General features: G+C 43.3%; 26 non-coding genes across 26 annotated transcripts; all 26 read left to right on the top strand.

Moving 5' to 3' along the window:
• The first annotated feature begins 2,943 nt into the window (after positions 1-2,943).
• On the top strand, positions 2,944-3,062 carry LOC146031603 (5S ribosomal RNA). Its single transcript, XR_014457066.1, has one exon. It is a non-coding gene; the product is annotated as a 5S ribosomal RNA (ribosomal RNA).
• Positions 3,063-3,406: 344 nt separating this feature from the next.
• On the top strand, positions 3,407-3,525 carry LOC146030615 (5S ribosomal RNA). Its single transcript, XR_014456104.1, has one exon. It is a non-coding gene; the product is annotated as a 5S ribosomal RNA (ribosomal RNA).
• Positions 3,526-3,871: 346 nt separating this feature from the next.
• On the top strand, positions 3,872-3,990 carry LOC146031821 (5S ribosomal RNA). Its single transcript, XR_014457273.1, has one exon. It is a non-coding gene; the product is annotated as a 5S ribosomal RNA (ribosomal RNA).
• Positions 3,991-4,332: 342 nt separating this feature from the next.
• On the top strand, positions 4,333-4,451 carry LOC146030694 (5S ribosomal RNA). Its single transcript, XR_014456185.1, has one exon. It is a non-coding gene; the product is annotated as a 5S ribosomal RNA (ribosomal RNA).
• A 345-nt stretch (positions 4,452-4,796) lies between these two features.
• Positions 4,797-4,915, top strand: LOC146030614 (5S ribosomal RNA). Its single transcript, XR_014456103.1, has one exon. It is a non-coding gene; the product is annotated as a 5S ribosomal RNA (ribosomal RNA).
• Positions 4,916-5,259: 344 nt separating this feature from the next.
• LOC146031819 (5S ribosomal RNA) lies at positions 5,260-5,378 on the top strand. Its single transcript, XR_014457272.1, has one exon. It is a non-coding gene; the product is annotated as a 5S ribosomal RNA (ribosomal RNA).
• A 342-nt stretch (positions 5,379-5,720) lies between these two features.
• On the top strand, positions 5,721-5,839 carry LOC146033750 (5S ribosomal RNA). Its single transcript, XR_014459158.1, has one exon. It is a non-coding gene; the product is annotated as a 5S ribosomal RNA (ribosomal RNA).
• Positions 5,840-6,184: 345 nt separating this feature from the next.
• On the top strand, positions 6,185-6,303 carry LOC146030611 (5S ribosomal RNA). Its single transcript, XR_014456101.1, has one exon. It is a non-coding gene; the product is annotated as a 5S ribosomal RNA (ribosomal RNA).
• A 346-nt stretch (positions 6,304-6,649) lies between these two features.
• Positions 6,650-6,768, top strand: LOC146033850 (5S ribosomal RNA). The gene has a single exon (XR_014459258.1). It is a non-coding gene; the product is annotated as a 5S ribosomal RNA (ribosomal RNA).
• Positions 6,769-7,110: 342 nt separating this feature from the next.
• On the top strand, positions 7,111-7,229 carry LOC146030693 (5S ribosomal RNA). The gene has a single exon (XR_014456184.1). It is a non-coding gene; the product is annotated as a 5S ribosomal RNA (ribosomal RNA).
• Positions 7,230-7,574: 345 nt separating this feature from the next.
• On the top strand, positions 7,575-7,693 carry LOC146033471 (5S ribosomal RNA). Its single transcript, XR_014458880.1, has one exon. It is a non-coding gene; the product is annotated as a 5S ribosomal RNA (ribosomal RNA).
• A 344-nt stretch (positions 7,694-8,037) lies between these two features.
• On the top strand, positions 8,038-8,156 carry LOC146032620 (5S ribosomal RNA). Its single transcript, XR_014458047.1, has one exon. It is a non-coding gene; the product is annotated as a 5S ribosomal RNA (ribosomal RNA).
• A 342-nt stretch (positions 8,157-8,498) lies between these two features.
• On the top strand, positions 8,499-8,617 carry LOC146033678 (5S ribosomal RNA). Its single transcript, XR_014459087.1, has one exon. It is a non-coding gene; the product is annotated as a 5S ribosomal RNA (ribosomal RNA).
• Positions 8,618-8,962: 345 nt separating this feature from the next.
• Positions 8,963-9,081, top strand: LOC146031602 (5S ribosomal RNA). Its single transcript, XR_014457065.1, has one exon. It is a non-coding gene; the product is annotated as a 5S ribosomal RNA (ribosomal RNA).
• A 344-nt stretch (positions 9,082-9,425) lies between these two features.
• Positions 9,426-9,544, top strand: LOC146030610 (5S ribosomal RNA). The gene has a single exon (XR_014456100.1). It is a non-coding gene; the product is annotated as a 5S ribosomal RNA (ribosomal RNA).
• Positions 9,545-9,890: 346 nt separating this feature from the next.
• Positions 9,891-10,009, top strand: LOC146031818 (5S ribosomal RNA). The gene has a single exon (XR_014457271.1). It is a non-coding gene; the product is annotated as a 5S ribosomal RNA (ribosomal RNA).
• Positions 10,010-10,351: 342 nt separating this feature from the next.
• On the top strand, positions 10,352-10,470 carry LOC146030692 (5S ribosomal RNA). The gene has a single exon (XR_014456183.1). It is a non-coding gene; the product is annotated as a 5S ribosomal RNA (ribosomal RNA).
• A 345-nt stretch (positions 10,471-10,815) lies between these two features.
• LOC146030609 (5S ribosomal RNA) lies at positions 10,816-10,934 on the top strand. The gene has a single exon (XR_014456099.1). It is a non-coding gene; the product is annotated as a 5S ribosomal RNA (ribosomal RNA).
• A 344-nt stretch (positions 10,935-11,278) lies between these two features.
• LOC146030691 (5S ribosomal RNA) lies at positions 11,279-11,397 on the top strand. Its single transcript, XR_014456182.1, has one exon. It is a non-coding gene; the product is annotated as a 5S ribosomal RNA (ribosomal RNA).
• A 345-nt stretch (positions 11,398-11,742) lies between these two features.
• Positions 11,743-11,861, top strand: LOC146032129 (5S ribosomal RNA). Its single transcript, XR_014457572.1, has one exon. It is a non-coding gene; the product is annotated as a 5S ribosomal RNA (ribosomal RNA).
• Positions 11,862-12,206: 345 nt separating this feature from the next.
• On the top strand, positions 12,207-12,325 carry LOC146030608 (5S ribosomal RNA). Its single transcript, XR_014456098.1, has one exon. It is a non-coding gene; the product is annotated as a 5S ribosomal RNA (ribosomal RNA).
• A 345-nt stretch (positions 12,326-12,670) lies between these two features.
• Positions 12,671-12,789, top strand: LOC146032619 (5S ribosomal RNA). The gene has a single exon (XR_014458046.1). It is a non-coding gene; the product is annotated as a 5S ribosomal RNA (ribosomal RNA).
• A 341-nt stretch (positions 12,790-13,130) lies between these two features.
• On the top strand, positions 13,131-13,249 carry LOC146033874 (5S ribosomal RNA). Its single transcript, XR_014459282.1, has one exon. It is a non-coding gene; the product is annotated as a 5S ribosomal RNA (ribosomal RNA).
• A 345-nt stretch (positions 13,250-13,594) lies between these two features.
• LOC146033470 (5S ribosomal RNA) lies at positions 13,595-13,713 on the top strand. The gene has a single exon (XR_014458879.1). It is a non-coding gene; the product is annotated as a 5S ribosomal RNA (ribosomal RNA).
• Positions 13,714-14,057: 344 nt separating this feature from the next.
• LOC146034318 (5S ribosomal RNA) lies at positions 14,058-14,176 on the top strand. Its single transcript, XR_014459725.1, has one exon. It is a non-coding gene; the product is annotated as a 5S ribosomal RNA (ribosomal RNA).
• A 342-nt stretch (positions 14,177-14,518) lies between these two features.
• LOC146033677 (5S ribosomal RNA) lies at positions 14,519-14,637 on the top strand. Its single transcript, XR_014459085.1, has one exon. It is a non-coding gene; the product is annotated as a 5S ribosomal RNA (ribosomal RNA).
• Positions 14,638-19,715: the final 5,078 nt, after the last annotated feature.

Genomic DNA, 19,715 nt, shown 5'->3' with positions numbered 1-19,715 from the left:
AAGTGCGTCTCTTGGAGGGCAACTATATCTGCCTTTTGTTTGTGGAGATATGACAGGGCCATCCTGCGCTTGTGTGGGGAGTTCAGCCCCTTAACATTTAAAGATATTAGTTTAGGCATGGCATGTCCTTAAAAGATGCTGTAAATATTTCGGGTGTGTCTGTGGGAGGGGTGGTAGATGGCATGAGTTGGTGGTAAGGAATACTGTCCGGGGGGGGGGGGGGGGGAGAAGACAGGTAACAGAAGAGAAACAGAATAAAGGGAAAGGTAAAACAAAAGGGTCCAACAACTAGGACCCGCATGACTACTGCAGGGGAAAAGAAAGGATTTTCATGCAGTAGTATCCAAGGGTTTTTGGGGTGGCGGCCCGGCCTCACTGGATAGCAGGGAAGATGAAGACCGCCGCCCCAGAAACGACTTTCCATTAATTTTTATTTTTCTTAGAAACTTAGCAACATAAAACAAATTAACAAACATTCCACCTGTGTAACTTGGGAGGAAATGGGTAAGCTAATACTATGTATAACTCACTAAAACGGGCACGAATAAGCCCCAACTCTTGTATGGGGTATAATACTTATGGGCGAAAACAGAGAAAAACTTTTAACAGACTAACATCCAAATGCAGTAAGCGTCTATAAACCAAGTCCCAGTGCCTAACATCCTACAACCATTGGCAAGTAATAAAAAAGACTGATACTTATCGCATAAACCTCCACCCGCTGTGGGGAGGTAAGGAAGTAGGGTGGCATGGGAGTTCAGATATAGAGAGGAGATGTCTGTGTCAGCATAGGGGGCATCAAGTGTCAGCCCAATCCTGGCTGAGGGGCTGGGGGCGCTTCTGCCGTTGGGTTCCTGTAGTTGAGATGTCCCATTCTAGCAGGAGTTTCATTCCAGCTTCTAAGGTGGGCACATTGTAGGTGGTGTCTTCGTGTGTAATGATCAGCTTCACGGGGAACCCCCAACGGTATCGGATTTCGTGAGCGCGCAGTGCCATAGTGATAGGGGCGAAGGCTCTTCTGTTAGCCAGGGTCGCAGGGGAGAAATCTTGGAACAACTGGAGGCCTCCCAAAGTGTCGGATCTCTTTGCTTCACGTGCTGCTTTCAAGAGTTGTTCTTTAACTGTGAAGAAGTGGACCCGGAGGAGGGTGTCTTTGGGTAGGTCGGCTGGGATTGTTTTGGGTCTCGGCAGGCGGTGGATGCGGTCGATGAGGAGATCTTTGGGATTAGCGGAGGGAAGAAGTCTGGAGAACAGTGCCGTAGCATAGCCTTCGAGTTCGGCATTGGTCACTGACTCTGGGATGCCCCTGATCTTGATGTTGTTCCGCCTAGACCTGTCCTCCAGGTCCGCGAGCTTGGCTTTGAATTGGGTGATTTCAGTTTGCTGGCGGTCATAAGAAGATATAAGACCATTGTGGGATGCGACCAACTCCTCCATTTTCTTCTCTAGGTGGTCCGTTCTGTCTCCGATCGCCACCAGCTCGGTTTTAACCTCTCGGATGGCCATCTTTAGGTCTTTGGCTATCTCTGCTTGGAATGCAGAGAAGACCTGGCAGAGAGACTTTACTGTGACCGGTTCGTCGGAGTCAGCATCTATACCTGTCAGCCCAGTAGGGGGACCATGGTCCGCATGGACCTCCATGGGGATGTGTGCATGCTGCACGGGGCTTGTTTGCAGGAGAGGGGCTTGGGAAGTTTTCTTGGCGGACATGCTTATTTTGGTTAGGGCGACCTCCTTGGGTCTCTTTGGAGGCATATTGGAGCTAGGCACTGATTGCGCAGTTGGTGAGGATATAGTATTAATCACCGTGGGGGTTCCTACAGCAGGTTATTACTTCATATATAGTGTAAGTTGTAGTCGTCACGGGGCGGCAGCCATAAGATGTGGGAATTCACATTAGAGCCTGAATAGGGGTGCTGCAGATAGGGACTATCTGGGGTGCGCTATGTCACAGCTCCCTAGGGTGAGCTTGGTGGCACTTGTGGTGTTTTGAGAGATGAAATTATCCCTGTGTCTGGGATATGGGCTAATGAGTGTTCAAGGGTTCAGCAGAGTGTTGTATTGGTGCTTAGTGCCTCCGGGGAGATTGAAGCAGGGTGGGCTGTATACAGGTCCCAGGAGTGCGCCCGCAATTGGTAGTGAAAGAGGGGTCTGCAGGTAGTATAGGGAGTAATTCAGCCCTGTGGTTGATGGGTGAGGGTAGCCCCAAAAGGGGTTTTGAAGACTTGTGGAGTAGCTGCTGGGGGCTGCAAGCCCAGGTGAGGATGAGGGGAAAATGGCGGAGCCACGTGGGGTTGCGGGGATGGCCGGGTCCAGCCGCGGCTAGGTAGAGGGTGATAGGCGGCGTGAGGTGCTCCCCGTATGGGGTCAATCTCAGGTAGTGGCGGACTCCACTTACCAGAGGCGTGAAGGCTCTGTGACACCCGGTGTTAGGGGTTGGACGCCTGCTTCCTTTGGTCCGGCGCGCTGCGGGTGAGATATGCGCTCCGATCCGTCGGTCAGCTCAGCAGCAGGTGAGAGGACTTGGTGGGGGAGCTTGCTGGGCGGCTAGTCGGCTAGTCGGAGGGCACGGAGGAGTCTCCTGTTGGCCGTGCTGGAGCGTCGTCTGCCGCGTCACCGCTCCGTCTTCCTCCCCGAACTCGAGGCCCCGGCTTCTATCTCCGGACCAGGCCGCAACCTGCAGCAGCACTTAAAAGTGCTGCCCGGCTCTGCGACCTCGGACCAGGTCAGGCGGGGGGTGTAGGGAGGGCTAGTAGGAGGGTGGGGAGGCAATCTGGAGCGGGTAGGGATAATTTAGAGGGGAAAAACGCTAGGTTATCCAGGAGCTCCGGAGAAGCACGTCTGCTCAGCCAGCGTGCCAGGCCACGCCCCCCCGTTAGGAAACTTTTTTATTAACATACCTGGTTACAGAAGTAGAAGAGGGCAAATAAGTGCCTGTATCTCACCTACAGCCATACCACATTGGATACGCCCAATCTCGTCTGATCTTGGAAGCTAAGCAGTGTTGGGCCTGGTTAGTACTTAGGTGGGAGACCACATGGGAACACCAGGTGCTGTAGTTTTTTTCCCATTACTGGCAAATTTTTTGATTCTCTAGCTATTTAAATTGGAAACTTTTTCTTTTTATTGCCGATACAGACATTTGGAAGAGGTCAAACAGACACAATAGCCATCACCTAAAAACTTACCACACTGTTTCGGCCCAATTCCAACTGCTTTTGGCAGCTAAACAGTGTTGAGCCTCTTTAGTAGATTAATTTGAGACCACCTGCTTATATCATGTCCTGTAGGTCTTTTTACATTACCAACACATGATTTTTTTCAGTAAGCCAAAACTGTTAGGAAACTTTTTTATTAGCTTACCTGGTTATAGAAGTAGAAGAGGGCAAAAAAGTGCTTGTATTTCACCTACAGCCATACCACATTGGATACGCCCAATCTCGTCTGATCTTGGAAGCTAAGCAGTGTTGGGCCTGGTTAGTACTTAGGTGGGAGACCACATGGGAACACCAGGTGCTGTAGGTTTTTTTCCCATTACTGGCAAATTGTTTTGATTCTCTAGCTATTTAAATTGGAAACTTTTTCTTTTTATTGCCGATACAGACATTTGTAAGAGGTCAAACAGACAAAATAGCCATCACCTAAAAACTTACCACACTGTTTCGGCCCAATTCCAACTGCTTTTGGCAGCTAAACAGTGTTGAGCCTCTTTAGTAGATTAATTTGAGACCACCTGCTTATATCATGTCCTGTAGGTCTTTTTACATTACCAACACATGATTTTTTTCAGTAAGCCAAAACTGTTAGGAAACTTTTTTATTAGCTTACCTGGTTATAGAAGTAGAAGAGGGCAAAAAAGTGCTTGTATTTCACCTACAGCCATACCACATTGGATACGCCCAATCTCGTCTGATCTTGGAAGCTAAGCAGTGTTGGGCCTGGTTAGTACTTGGGTGGGAGACCACATGGGAACACCCGGTGCTGTAGGATTTTTTCCATTACTTGCAAATTGTTTTTATTCTCAAGCTATTTAAATTGGAAACTTTTTTTTATTGCCAGTACAGACATTTGGAAGAGGTCAAACAGACACAATAGCCATCACCTAAAAACTTACCACATTGTTAAGGCCCAATTCCAACTGCTTTTGGCAGCTAAACAGTGTTGAGCCTTTTTAGTAGATTAATTTGGGACCACCTGCTTATATCATGTCCTGTAGGTCTTTTTACATTACCAACACATGATTTTTTTCAGTAAGCCAAAACAGTTAGGAAACATTTTTATTAGCTTACCTGGTTATAGAAGTAGAAGAGGGCAAAATAGTGCCTGTATCTCACCTACAGCCATACCACATTGGATACGCCCAATCTCGTCTGATCTTGGAAGCTAAGCAGTGTTGGGCCTGGTTAGTACTTGGGTGGGAGACCATATGGGAACACCAGGTGCTGTAGGTTTTTTCCGATTACTGGCAAATTGTTTTTATTCTCTAGCTATTTAAATTGGAAACTTTTTCTTTTTATTGCCGATACAGACATTTGGGAGAGGTCAAACAGACACAATAGTCATCACCTAAAGACTTACCACACTGTTTCGGCCCAATTCCAACTGCTTTTGGCAGCTAAACAGTGTTGAGCCTCTTTAGTAGATTAATTTGAGACCACCTGCTTATATCATGTCATGTAGGTCTTTTTACATTACCAACACATGATTTTTTTCAGTAAGCCAATACAGTTAGGAAACTTTTTTATTAACTTACCTGGTTATAGAAGTAGAAGAGGGCAAAAAAGTGCCTGTATCTCACCTACAGCCATACCACATTGGATACGCCCAATCTCGTCTGATCTTGGAAGCTAAGCAGTGTTGGGCCTGGTTAGTACTTAGGTGGGAGACCACATGGGAACACCAGGTGCTGTAGGTTTTTTCCCATTACTGGCAATTTTTTTGATTCTCTAGCTATTTAAATTGGAAACTTTTTCTTTTTATTGCCGATACAGACATTTGGAAGAGGTCAAACAGACACAATAGCCATCACCTAAAAACTTACCACACTGTTTCGGCCCAATTCCAACTGCTTTTGGCAGCTAAACAGTGTTGAGCCTCTTTAGTAGATTAATTTGAGACCACCTGCTTATATCATGTCCTGTAGGTCTTTTTACATTACCAACACATGATTTTTTTCAGTAAGCCAAAACTGTTAGGAAACTTTTTTATTAGCTTACCTGGTTATAGAAGTAGAAGAGGGCAAAAAAGTGCTTGTATTTCACCTACAGCCATACCACATTGGATACGCCCAATCTCGTCTGATCTTGGAAGCTAAGCAGTGTTGGGCCTGGTTAGTACTTGGGTGGGAGACCACATGGGAACACCCGGTGCTGTAGGATTTTTTCCATTACTGGCAAATTGTTTTTATTCTCTAGCTATTTAAATTGGAAACTTTTTTTTATTGCCAGTACAGACATTTGGAAGAGGTCAAACAGACACAATAGCCATCACCTAAAAACTTACCACATTGTTAAGGCCCAATTCCAACTGCTTTTGGCAGCTAAACAGTGTTGAGCCTTTTTAGTAGATTAATTTGAGACCACCTGCTTATATCATGTCCTGTAGGTCTTTTTACATTACCAACACATGATTTTTTTCAGTAAGCCAAAACAGTTAGGAAACTTTTTTATTAACTTACCTGGTTATAGAAGTAGAAGAGGGCAAAAAAGTGCCTGTATCTCACCTACAGCCATACCACATTGGATATGCTTAATCTCGTCTGATCTTGGAAGCTAAGCAGTGTTGGGCCTGGTTAGTACTTGGGTGGGAGACCATATGGGAACACCAGGTGCTGTAGGTTTTTTCCCATTACTGGCAAATTGTTTTTATTCTCTAGCTATTTAAATTGGAAACTTTTTCTTTTTATTGCCGATACAGACATTTGGGAGAGGTCAAACAGACACAATAGTCATCACCTAAAGACTTACCACACTGTTTCGGCCCAATTCCAACTGCTTTTGGCAGCTAAACAGTGTTGAGCCTCTTTAGTAGATTAATTTGAGACCACCTGCTTATATCATGTCCTGTAGGTCTTTTTACATTACCAACACATGATTTTTTTCAGTAAGCCAAAACTGTTAGGAAACTTTTTTATTAGCTTACCTCGTTATAGAAGTAGAAGAGGGCAAAAAAGTGCTTGTATTTCACCTACAGCCATACCACATTGGATACGCCCAATCTCGTCTGATCTTGGAAGCTAAGCAGTGTTGGGCCTGGTTAGTACTTAGGTGGGAGACCACATGGGAACACCAGGTGCTGTAGGTTTTTTTCCCATTACTGGCAAATTGTTTTGATTCTCTAGCTATTTAAATTGGAAACTTTTTCTTTTTATTGCCGATACAGACATTTGTAAGAGGTCAAACAGACAAAATAGCCATCACCTAAAAACTTACCACACTGTTTCGGCCCAATTCCAACTGCTTTTGGCAGCTAAACAGTGTTGAGCCTCTTTAGTAGATTAATTTGAGACCACCTGCTTATATCATGTCCTGTAGGTCTTTTTACATTACCAACACATGATTTTTTTCAGTAAGCCAAAACTGTTAGGAAACTTTTTTATTAGCTTACCTGGTTATAGAAGTAGAAGAGGGCAAAAAAGTGCTTGTATTTCACCTACAGCCATACCACATTGGATACGCCCAATCTCGTCTGATATTGGAAGCTAAGCAGTGTTGGGCCTGGTTAGTACTTGGGTGGGAGACCACATGGGAACACCCGGTGCTGTAGGATTTTTTCCATTACTTGCAAATTGTTTTTATTCTCAAGCTATTTAAATTGGAAACTTTTTTTTATTGCCAGTACAGACATTTGGAAGAGGTCAAACAGACACAATAGCCATCACCTAAAAACTTACCACATTGTTAAGGCCCAATTCCAACTGCTTTTGGCAGCTAAACAGTGTTGAGCCTTTTTAGTAGATTAATTTGGGACCACCTGCTTATATCATGTCCTGTAGGTCTTTTTACATTACCAACACATGATTTTTTTCAGTAAGCCAAAACAGTTAGGAAACATTTTTATTAGCTTACCTGGTTATAGAAGTAGAAGAGTGCAAAATAGTGCCTGTATCTCACCTACAGCCATACCACATTGGATACGCCCAATCTCGTCTGATCTTGGAAGCTAAGCAGTGTTGGGCCTGGTTAGTACTTGGGTGGGAGACCATATGGGAACACCAGGTGCTGTAGGTTTTTTCCGATTACTGGCAAATTGTTTTTATTCTCTAGCTATTTAAATTGGAAACTTTTTCTTTTTATTGCCGATACAGACATTTGGGAGAGGTCAAACAGACACAATAGTCATCACCTAAAGACTTACCACACTGTTTCGGCCCAATTCCAACTGCTTTTGGCAGCTAAACAGTGTTGAGCCTCTTTAGTAGATTAATTTGAGACCACCTGCTTATATCATGTCATGTAGGTCTTTTTACATTACCAACACATGATTTTTTCCAGTAAGCCAAAACAGTTAGGAAACTTTTTTATTAACTTACCTGGTTATAGAAGTAGAAGAGGGCAAAAAAGTGCCTGTATCTCGCCTACAGCCATACCACATTGGATATGCCTAATCTCGTCTGATCTTGGAAGCTAAGCAGTGTTGGGCCTGGTTAGTACTTAGGTGGGAGACCACATGGGAACACCAGGTGCTGTAGGTTTTTTCCCATTACTGGCAAATTTTTTGATTCTCTAGCTATTTAAATTGGAAACTTTTTCTTTTTATTGCCGATACAGACATTTGGAAGAGGTCAAACAGACACAATAGCCATCACCTAAAAACTTACCACACTGTTTCGGCCCAATTCCAACTGCTTTTGGCAGCTAAACAGTGTTGAGCCTCTTTAGTAGATTAATTTGAGACCACCTGCTTATATCATGTCCTGTAGGTCTTTTTACATTACCAACACATGATTTTTTTCAGTAAGCCAAAACTGTTAGGAAACTTTTTTATTAGCTTACCTCGTTATTGAAGTAGAAGAGGGCAAAAAAGTGCTTGTATTTCACCTATAGCCATACCACATTGGATACGCCCAATCTCGTCTGATCTTGGAAGCTAAGCAGTGTTGGGCCTGGTTAGTACTTGGGTGGGAGACCACATGGGAACACCCGGTGCTGTAGGATTTTTTCCATTACTGGCAAATTGTTTTTATTCTCTAGCTATTTAAATTGGAAACTTTTTTTTATTGCCAGTACAGATATTTGGAAGAGGTCAAACAGACACAATAGCCATCACCTAAAAACTTACCACATTGTTAAGGCCCAATTCCAACTGCTTTTGGCAGCTAAACAGTGTTGAGCCTTTTTAGTAGATTAATTTGAGACCACCTGCTTATATCATGTCCTGTAGGTCTTTTTACATTACCAACACATGATTTTTTTCAGTAAGCCAAAACAGTTAGGAAACATTTTTATTAGCTTACCTGGTTATAGAAGTAGAAGAGGGCAAAATAGTGCCTGTATCTCACCTACAGCCATACCACATTGGATACGCCCAATCTCGTCTGATCTTGGAAGCTAAGCAGTGTTGGGCCTGGTTAGTACTTGGGTGGGAGACAATATGGGAACACCAGGTGCTGTAGGTTTTTTCCCATTACTGGCAAATTGTTTTTATTCTCTAGTTATTTAAATTGGAAACTTTTTCTTTTTATTGCCGATACAGATATTTGGAAGAGGTCAAACAGACACAATAGCCATCACCTAAAAACTTACCACATTGTTAAGGCCTAATTCCAACTGCTTTTGGCAGCTAAACAGTGTTGAGCCTCTTTAGTAGATTAATTTGAGACCACCTGCTTATATCATGTCATGTAGGTCTTTTTACATTACCAACACATGATTTTTTTCAGTAAGCCAATACAGTTAGGAAACTTTTTTATTAACATACCTGGTTACAGAAGTAGAAGAGGGCAAATAAGTGCCTGTATCTCACCTACAGCCATACCACATTGGATACGCCCAATCTCGTCTGATCTTGGAAGCTAAGCAGTGTTGGGCCTGGTTAGTACTTAGGTGGGAGACCACATGGGAACACCAGGTGCTGTAGTTTTTTTCCCATTACTGGCAAATTTTTTGATTCTCTAGCTATTTAAATTGGAAACTTTTTCTTTTTATTGCCGATACAGACATTTGGAAGAGGTCAAACAGACACAATAGCCATCACCTAAAAACTTACCACACTGTTTCGGCCCAATTCCAACTGCTTTTGGCAGCTAAACAGTGTTGAGCCTCTTTAGTAGATTAATTTGAGACCACCTGCTTATATCATGTCCTGTAGGTCTTTTTACATTACCAACACATGATTTTTTTCAGTAAGCCAAAACTGTTAGGAAACTTTTTTATTAGCTTACCTGGTTATAGAAGTAGAAGAGGGCAAAAAAGTGCTTGTATTTCACCTACAGCCATACCACATTGGATACGCCCAATCTCGTCTGATCTTGGAAGCTAAGCAGTGTTGGGCCTGGTTAGTACTTAGGTGGGAGACCACATGGGAACACCAGGTGCTGTAGGTTTTTTTCCCATTACTGGCAAATTGTTTTGATTCTCTAGCTATTTAAATTGGAAACTTTTTCTTTTTATTGCCGATACAGACATTTGTAAGAGGTCAAACAGACAAAATAGCCATCACCTAAAAACTTACCACACTGTTTCGGCCCAATTCCAACTGCTTTTGGCAGCTAAACAGTGTTGAGCCTCTTTAGTAGATTAATTTGAGACCACCTGCTTATATCATGTCCTGTAGGTCTTTTTACATTACCAACACATGATTTTTTTCAGTAAGCCAAAACTGTTAGGAAACTTTTTTATTAGCTTACCTGGTTATAGAAGTAGAAGAGGGCAAAAAAGTGCTTGTATTTCACCTACAGCCATACCACATTGGATACGCCCAATCTCGTCTGATCTTGGAAGCTAAGCAGTGTTGGGCCTGGTTAGTACTTGGGTGGGAGACCACATGGGAACACCCGGTGCTGTAGGATTTTTTCCATTACTTGCAAATTGTTTTTATTCTCAAGCTATTTAAATTGGAAACTTTTTTTTATTGCCAGTACAGACATTTGGAAGAGGTCAAACAGACACAATAGCCATCACCTAAAAACTTACCACATTGTTAAGGCCCAATTCCAACTGCTTTTGGCAGCTAAACAGTGTTGAGCCTTTTTAGTAGATTAATTTGGGACCACCTGCTTATATCATGTCCTGTAGGTCTTTTTACATTACCAACACATGATTTTTTTCAGTAAGCCAAAACAGTTAGGAAACATTTTTATTAGCTTACCTGGTTATAGAAGTAGAAGAGGGCAAAATAGTGCCTGTATCTCACCTACAGCCATACCACATTGGATACGCCCAATCTCGTCTGATCTTGGAAGCTAAGCAGTGTTGGGCCTGGTTAGTACTTGGGTGGGAGACCATATGGGAACACCAGGTGCTGTAGGTTTTTTCCGATTACTGGCAAATTGTTTTTATTCTCTAGCTATTTAAATTGGAAACTTTTTCTTTTTATTGCCGATACAGACATTTGGGAGAGGTCAAACAGACACAATAGTCATCACCTAAAGACTTACCACACTGTTTCGGCCCAATTCCAACTGCTTTTGGCAGCTAAACAGTGTTGAGCCTCTTTAGTAGATTAATTTGAGACCACCTGCTTATATCATGTCATGTAGGTCTTTTTACATTACCAACACATGATTTTTTTCAGTAAGCCAATACAGTTAGGAAACTTTTTTATTAACTTACCTGGTTATAGAAGTAGAAGAGGGCAAAAAAGTGCCTGTATCTCACCTACAGCCATACCACATTGGATACGCCCAATCTCGTCTGATCTTGGAAGCTAAGCAGTGTTGGGCCTGGTTAGTACTTAGGTGGGAGACCACATGGGAACACCAGGTGCTGTAGGTTTTTTCCCATTACTGGCAATTTTTTTGATTCTCTAGCTATTTAAATTGGAAACTTTTTCTTTTTATTGCCGATACAGACATTTGGAAGAGGTCAAACAGACACAATAGCCATCACCTAAAAACTTACCACACTGTTTCGGCCCAATTCCAACTGCTTTTGGCAGCTAAACAGTGTTGAGCCTCTTTAGTAGATTAATTTGAGACCACCTGCTTATATCATGTCCTGTAGGTCTTTTTACATTACCAACACATGATTTTTTTCAGTAAGCCAAAACTGTTAGGAAACTTTTTTATTAGCTTACCTGGTTATAGAAGTAGAAGAGGGCAAAATAGTGCCTGTATCTCACCTACAGCCATACCACATTGGATACGCCCAATCTCGTCTGATCTTGGAAGCTAAGCAGTGTTGGGCCTGGTTAGTACTTGGGTGGGAGACCATATGGGAACACCAGGTGCTGTAGGTTTTTTCCCATTACTGGCAAATTGTTTTTATTCTCTAGCTATTTAAATTGGAAACTTTTTCTTTTTATTGCCGATACAGACATTTGGGAGAGGTCAAACAGACACAATAGTCATCACCTAAAGACTTACCACACTGTTTCGGCCCAATTCCAACTGCTTTTGGCAGCTAAACAGTGTTGAGCCTCTTTAGTAGATTAATTTGAGACCACCTGCTTATAAGATGTCATGTAGGTCTTTTTACATTACCAACACATGATTTTTTTCAGTAAGCCAAAACAGTTAGGAAACTTTTTTATTAACTTACCTGGTTATAGAAGTAGAAGAGGGCAAAAAAGTGCCTGTATCTCACCTACAGCCATACCACATTGGATATGCCTAATCTCATCTGATCTTGGAAGCTAAGCAGTGTTGGGCCTGGTTAGTACTTGGGTGGGAGACCATATGGGAACACCAGGTGCTGTAGGTTTTTTCCCATTACTGGCAAATTGTTTTTATTCTCTAGCTATTTAAATTGGAAACTTTTTCTTTTTATTGCCGATACAGACATTTGGGAGAGGTCAAACAGACACAATAGTCATCACCTAAAGACTTACCACACTGTTTCGGCCCAATTCCAACTGCTTTTGGCAGCTAAACAGTGTTGAGCCTCTTTAGTAGATTAATTTGAGACCACCTGCTTATATCATGTCATGTAGGTCTTTTTACATTACCAACACATGATTTTTTTCAGTAAGCCAATACAGTTAGGAAACTTTTTTATTAACTTACCTGGTTATAGAAGTAGAAGAGGGCAAAAAAGTGCCTGTATCTCACCTACAGCCATACCACATTGGATACGCCCAATCTCGTCTGATCTTGGAAGCTAAGCAGTGTTGGGCCTGGTTAGTACTTAGGTGGGAGACCACATGGGAACACCAGGTGCTGTAGGTTTTTTCCCATTACTGGCAAATTGTTTTGATTCTCTAGCTATTTAAATTGGAAACTTTTTCTTTTTATTGCCGATACAGACATTTGGAAGAGGTCAAACAAACACAATAGCCATCACCTAAAAACTTACCACACTGTTTCGGCCCAATTCCAACTGCTTTTGGCAGCTAAACAGTGTTGAGCCTCTTTAGTAGATTAATTTGAGACCACCTGCTTATATCATGTCCTGTAGGTCTTTTTACATTACCAACACATGATTTTATTCAGTAAGCCAAAACTGTTAGGAAACTTTTTAATTAGCTTACCTGGTTATAGAAGTAGAAGAGGGCAAAAAAGTGCTAGTATTTCACCTATAGCCATACCACATTGGATACGCCCAATCTCGTCTGATCTTGGAAGCTAAGCAGTGTTGGGCCTGGTTAGTACTTGGGTGGGAGACCACATGGGAACACCCGGTGCTGTAGGATTTTTCCATTACTGGCAAATTGTTTTTATTCTCTAGCTATTTAAATTGGAAACTTTTTTTTATTGCCAGTACAGACATTTGGAAGAGGTCAAACAGACACAATAGCCATCACCTAAAAACTTACCACACTGTTTAGGCCCAATTCCAACTGCTTTTGGCAGCTAAACAGTGTTGAGCCTCTTTAGTAGATTAATTTGAGACCACCTGCTTATATCATGTCCTGTAGGTCTTTTTACATTACCAACACATGATTTTTTTCAGTAAGCCAAAACAGTTAGGAAACATTTTTATTAACTTACCTGGTTATAGAAGTAGAAGAGGGCAAAATAGTGCCTGTATCTCACCTTCAGCCATACCACATTGGATACGCCCAATCTTGTCTGATCTTGGAAGCTAAGCAGTGTTGGGCCTGGTTAGTACTTGGGTGGGAGACCATATGGGAACACCAGGTGCTGTAGGTTTTTTCCCATTACTGGCAAATTGTTTTTATTCTCTAGCTATTTAAATTGGAAACTTTTTCTTTTTATTGCCGATACAGACATTTGGGAGAGGTCAAACAGACACAATAGTCATCACCTAAAGACTTACCACACTGTTTCGGCCCAATTCCAACTGCTTTTGGCAGCTAAACAGTGTTGAGCCTCTTTAGTAGATTAATTTGAGACCACCTGCTTATATCATGTCATGTAGGTCTTTTTACATTACCAACACATGATTTTTTCCAGTAAGCCAAAACAGTTAGGAAACTTTTTTATTAACTTACCTGGTTATAGAAGTAGAAGAGGGCAAAAAAGTGCCTGTATCTCGCCTACAGCCATACCACATTGGATATGCCTAATCTCGTCTGATCTTGGAAGCTAAGCAGTGTTGGGCCTGGTTAGTACTTAGGTGGGAGACCACATGGGAACACCAGGTGCTGTAGGTTTTTTCCCATTACTGGCAAATTTTTTGATTCTCTAGCTATTTAAATTGGAAACTTTTTCTTTTTATTGCCGATACAGACATTTGGAAGAGGTCAAACAGACACAATAGCCATCACCTAAAAACTTACCACACTGTTTCGGCCCAATTCCAACTGCTTTTGGCAGCTAAACAGTGTTGAGCCTCTTTAGTAGATTAATTTGAGACCACCTGCTTATATCATGTCCTGTAGGTCTTTTTACATTACCAACACATGATTTTTTTCAGTAAGCCAAAACTGTTAGGAAACTTTTTTATTAGCTTACCTCGTTATTGAAGTAGAAGAGGGCAAAAAAGTGCTTGTATTTCACCTATAGCCATACCACATTGGATACGCCCAATCTCGTCTGATCTTGGAAGCTAAGCAGTGTTGGGCCTGGTTAGTACTTGGGTGGGAGACCACATGGAAACACCCGGTGCTGTAGGATTTTTTCCATTACTGGCAAATTGTTTTTATTCTCTAGCTATTTAAATTGGAAACTTTTTTTTATTGCCAGTACAGATATTTGGAAGAGGTCAAACAGACACAATAGCCATCACCTAAAAACTTACCACATTGTTAAGGCCCAATTCCAACTGCTTTTGGCAGCTAAACAGTGTTGAGCCTTTTTAGTAGATTAATTTGAGACCACCTGCTTATATCATGTCCTGTAGGTCTTTTTACATTACCAACACATGATTTTTTTCAGTAAGCCAAAACAGTTAGGAAACATTTTTATTAGCTTACCTGGTTATAGAAGTAGAAGAGGGCAAAATAGTGCCTGTATCTCACCTACAGCCATACCACATTGGATACGCCCAATCTCGTCTGATCTTGGAAGCTAAGCAGTGTTGGGCCTGGTTAGTACTTGGGTGGGAGACAATATGGGAACACCAGGTGCTGTAGGTTTTTTCCCATTACTGGCAAATTGTTTTTATTCTCTAGTTATTTAAATTGGAAACTTTTTCTTTTTATTGCCGATACAGATATTTGGAAGAGGTCAAACAGACACAATAGCCATCACCTAAAAACTTACCACATTGTTAAGGCCCAATTCCAACTGCTTTTGGCAGCTAAACAGTGTTGAGCCTCTTTAGTAGATTAATTTGAGACCACCTGCTTATATCATGTCATGTAGGTCTTTTTACATTACCAACACATGATTTTTTTCAGTAAGCCAATACAGTTAGGAAACTTTTTTTTTTTTTTTTTCCATCAATAAATTTTTATTAACACAGAGTTTTATATGGGGTACAGAAGAAAAAAGGGAGGGTACTTGGGGGGGGGGAGGGGGGGACAGCATTCCGGATTGGGGACAATACAATATTGTAAATAAGGTAGACAAAACAAAAAAATAAAGCATAACAAAACATAAGCACACCGCTATGCAGAGCGGGCTATATATTAAATAACTAATACACTAGCAAATCAAATAAGACAATACAGTAGGTTGAGATAAACATCCTCAAACAATCCCGGATCTATTGGCTTAGTCGTGCTGTTATCTAATACTTAAGGTGGGGGGGAGTCCGGGTCCGGGGTTTCCTTCAAACTGAACGTAGATGACTGCCCAGAGGGGTCAAGGGGGAAAAACCTGGTCCCCGCACCTTTTGTTATGTAGATGTGCCAAGGGGCCCATCTAGGGTGGGGTGGGGGGGGATTAGTCGAGTGGGGTTGGTGACCGGTCTCCATGAGGTAGTGGTGGTTAGTTTTTAAAATAACCTGGAAAAAGGAGGGTGGGGAGGGTTGCTTCCACTGTTGGGCAAGATTTGCACGTGCCGCGATAAGAATGTGTCCGAGGACATATGTTTTCCCTGCCGGGAGTTCCTGGGGGTATACGTGGAGTAAGGCTAGAAGTGGGTCAGGCAGGAGGGTTATCTGGATTACTGTGGATATCAAACCAAACACCTCTCTCCAGTACTCCTTAAGTTTGGGACAAGACCAAAAAATATGGAATATATTACCCACATTCCCACATTGGCGCCAGCACATATTAGAGCAAGTTGGCCAAAAGGTATGTAGTCGGTCGGGGGTCAGGTAGAGACGATTAATCAGTTTTATATGCATCTCCGAGTGGTTGAGGCAGCGGGACATTGTGTATGAGGATAGGAAGATCTTACTCCACTGGGGGGCGGAGAGCTGGGTGCCTAGGTCTATCTCCCATTTCTTATGGGCTGCTGTCTTGGCAAACTCAGGGGGAGTTATCAGGGTCCTATACCAGAAGGAAATATCGCCTGTGGATCTCGTCATGGAGGGGCGGGAGAGGACCGTCTGGTGAAGAGCTTCTGGGGGGGAGTGTTTGGCACAGTGTGAGTTCCACCAGTGGGCCAACTGCAGGTAATGGTAGGACTCGTGAGAGGGGAGGGAGTACATTTCTTGTAGGGAAGCGAAGGGGAGGACTGTGTTGGCGTTTAACACATCTCCTAGGGTTTTGATCCCGTTGCGTTTCCAGAGATTCAGGTTGAGATTGGGTACAAGTTTTGCCGCTGTAGTGATAGGGAGAGTGGTGATAAGGGCAGGAGGGGCCCGGATAGTGGAAAGTAGTTGGTCCCACACATGTAGGGTAGCAGCTGTCGTCGGGAGTAGAGCTGGGAGGGGGGGTCTAATATGTTTTGGAATTTTTAGTAAGTCCGAGAGAAGGATGTGTGGGCAATGAGATTGTTCGATATCCACCCAGGCTCTGGGAGAGGGACTTTCAAAATAGTGTTTAGATGGGGCCAAGAGACAAGCTGTCTGGTAGAGGGATAGATCAGGGAGGTCGAGTCCTCCAAATGCTTTCGGGAGGGACATTTTGGAGCGGGCCATAGCTGGGGGTTTTGTTGACCATACATATTTTGTTAGGATAGTAGTGGCTATTTGCAACGACTTTTTTGGGAATATATAAGGGATGGTGCGGAACAGGTACATAAGCTTGGGCAGGAGTGACATCTTAAATGCCGCCATCCTACCCATCCATGAGATTTCGAATGCTAACCATGATCTGGAGAGAGACGCAAGGGAAGTGAGGAGGGGAGACAAATTAACCTCAAATACAGTTTTCATATTTGGGGGAATGTGTATGCCTAAGTATTTTATAGAATCGGGCTGCCAATTGTAGTTATATGTGGATTTCAGTGAGGGGAGGGAATCTGTTAGGTTAATCGGGAGGGCGTCAGTCTTGGATGTGTTGAGCTTGTAATAAGAGGCAGCGCTATAGGAGGATAGTGTCGCGTGGATGTGCGGGAGCGTATTGGGAGGGTCTGTCACAAAAAGTAGCACATCATCTGCGAATAGGCTCAGCTTATGGTTAGTGGAGCCCACTCGGAGACCCGGGATATTGGGATTATCGCGGATGGACATAGCCAATGGTTCAATGGAGAGGACAAATATCAGGGGCGAAAGGGGGCAACCCTGCCTTGTGCCATTGGAGATTGTGAAAGGGGTGGAGAGGAAGCCATTACTGAACACTCGGGCCGATGGGGAACTGTATAGAGACATAATTGACCGCAAAATCCGGTCCTTGAAGCCAAAACGTGAGAGGACCTCTTGCATATATTGCCAATTAAGGCGATCAAATGCCTTTTCGGCATCGAGTGAGAGAAGAAGCAAGTCCTGTCCTGTGGATAATGAGTCAATTAAGTTGAACACTCTTCTAGTGTTGTCCGGGGCCTGTCGCCCAGGGACAAACCCCGTCTGGTCTGGGTGGACCAGCGAGGGTAAGAAATGATTTATTCGGGACGCCATTAATTTAGCAAAGATTTTGATATCAGTGTTCAGCAGGGCTATCGGGCGATAATTTTGGCACAACGCAGGGTTTTTTCCGGGCTTCGGGATAGTCACTATTCGGGCCTCAAGTAGCTCTGGGGGGGCCTTTCCCACAGAAGAGAGCTCATTAAAAAGGTCTCCTAGGTAGGGGGACAGTAGGTCGCTGAAGGACTTATAAAAATCTGTAATGAAGCCATCAGGCCCAGGGGCCTTATTGCGGGGGAGTGATTTAATGGCTGATTGGATTTCCGCCTGTGACCAAGGGGCGTTTAGGGAATCTAGTTGTTCAAGGGAAAGGGAAGGGAAGTGTAAATTGTCTAAGAAATCACCGATGGTAGCATTAGTAGGTTGTGGCGTGGAGGGGTCTAGGGAGAGATTATAAAGCTTAGAATAGTAGTCAGCAAACTGATTGGCGATGGCTTTAGGGTTATGCACTTTCTCTTTACTTGGAGAGATAATATATTTAATTCTGTTTCTAGCCTGCTGGGCACGTAGTTTTCGGGCTAACATCCTGCCCGATCTGTTGCTGGCTATATAGAATCTATGCCGTATCCTGTTTAAAGCTGATTGGGTGCGTGTAAGGAGTAGTTTCTGGAGTTGGCTACGCACCGAAGCTAACTCTGTCTTTAGGGGGACAGAGGGGGATTTTTTATTCCTGTTTTCAAGATCTATTAGTTTGGCCTCTAAAGTTTTTTGAGTTGCGACGGCTCTGCGTTTCATTGTGGCTCCAGCTTGTATGGCTGCCCCTCTGGTGACCGCCTTAAAGGCACACCAGTGGTTGATCACCGAGGTATCAGTTGTCTGGTTATTGGACATATATGCTTCCATTGTTTTTAATATAGTGTCTTTGGCTACGGGGTCTTTTAGTAAGTGAGGGAATAGGCGCCAGGGCCTGGGGGGGGCTTGTGAGGGGAGGAAGTTCCATTGCCACACTACAGGTGCATGGTCGGACCAGGTGATAGGGAGTATGTCGGCTCCCGAGGAGTGTTGGAGGGACCACTTATCACAGAGGATGTAATCGATTCTAGAGTAGGTGTTATGAACTTGGGAATGAAAAGTGTATTCTCGACCAGTTGGGTAGGTTGTTCTCCAAATGTCATATAGGTCGAATTCTAGTAATAGGTTACGTAGGGCTGTCGATTGAGTATCTGGATGCGTATGGTGGGTAGGGGGGGGACGGGATTTGTCCAGCCGGGGGTCAAGCGCCAAATTAAAATCACCTAACAGAATCAAAGAGCCTTTTGAGATTTTTCGTACAAGGGTGAAGAGTTTGCGGAGGAAAGCCACCTGGTTCGTGTTGGGGGCGTAAATGGATACTATAGTCGTCAGTCTGTCCTCTAGGAGGCCAGTGAGTATCAGGTATCTGCCATTTTTATCAGCAGTTTGGGATTGGCAGGTAAAGGGAGTATGGCGATTAAAAAGTATGGCAACACCATTACGTTTGAAGGGACCATTGGCATAGTAAGTTGTCGGGTAGTTTGAGTCTTTGAATTTGGGTGGGTTAGAGGAGGCAAAGTGCGTCTCTTGGAGGGCAACTATATCTGCCTTTTGTTTGTGGAGATATGACAGGGCCATCCTGCGCTTGTGTGGGGAGTTCAGCCCCTTAACATTTAAAGATATTAGTTTAGGCATGGCATGTCCTTAAAAGATGCTGTAAATATTTCGGGTGTGTCTGTGGGAGGGGTGGTAGATGGCATGAGTTGGTGGTAAGGAATACTGTCCGGGGGGGGGGGGGGGGAGAAGACAGGTAACAGAAGAGAAACAGAATAAAGGGAAAGGTAAAACAAAAGGGTCCAACAACTAGGACCCGCATGACTACTGCAGGGGAAAAGAAAGGATTTTCATGCAGTAGTATCCAAGGGTTTTTGGGGTGGCGGCCCGGCCTCACTGGATAGCAGGGAAGATGAAGACCGCCGCCCCAGAAACGACTTTCCATTAATTTTTATTTTTCTTAGAAACTTAGCAACATAAAACAAATTAACAAACATTCCACCTGTGTAACTTGGGAGGAAATGGGTAAGCTAATACTATGTATAACTCACTAAAACGGGCACGAATAAGCCCCAACTCTTGTATGGGGTATAATACTTATGGGCGAAAACAGAGAAAAACTTTTAACAGACTAACATCCGAATGCAGTAAGCGTCTATAAACCAAGTCCCAGTGCCTAACATCCTACAACCATTGGCAAGTAATAAAAAAGACTGATACTTATCGCATAAACCTCCACCCGCTGTGGGGAG

The sequence above is a fragment of the Crinia signifera genome, chromosome 8 (genome assembly GCF_055691185.1).
Source record: "Crinia signifera chromosome 8, ASM5569118v1, whole genome shotgun sequence".
Lineage (NCBI taxonomy): Eukaryota > Metazoa > Chordata > Amphibia > Anura > Myobatrachidae > Crinia > Crinia signifera.
This window is presented reverse-complemented; position numbering and strand designations above follow the sequence as displayed.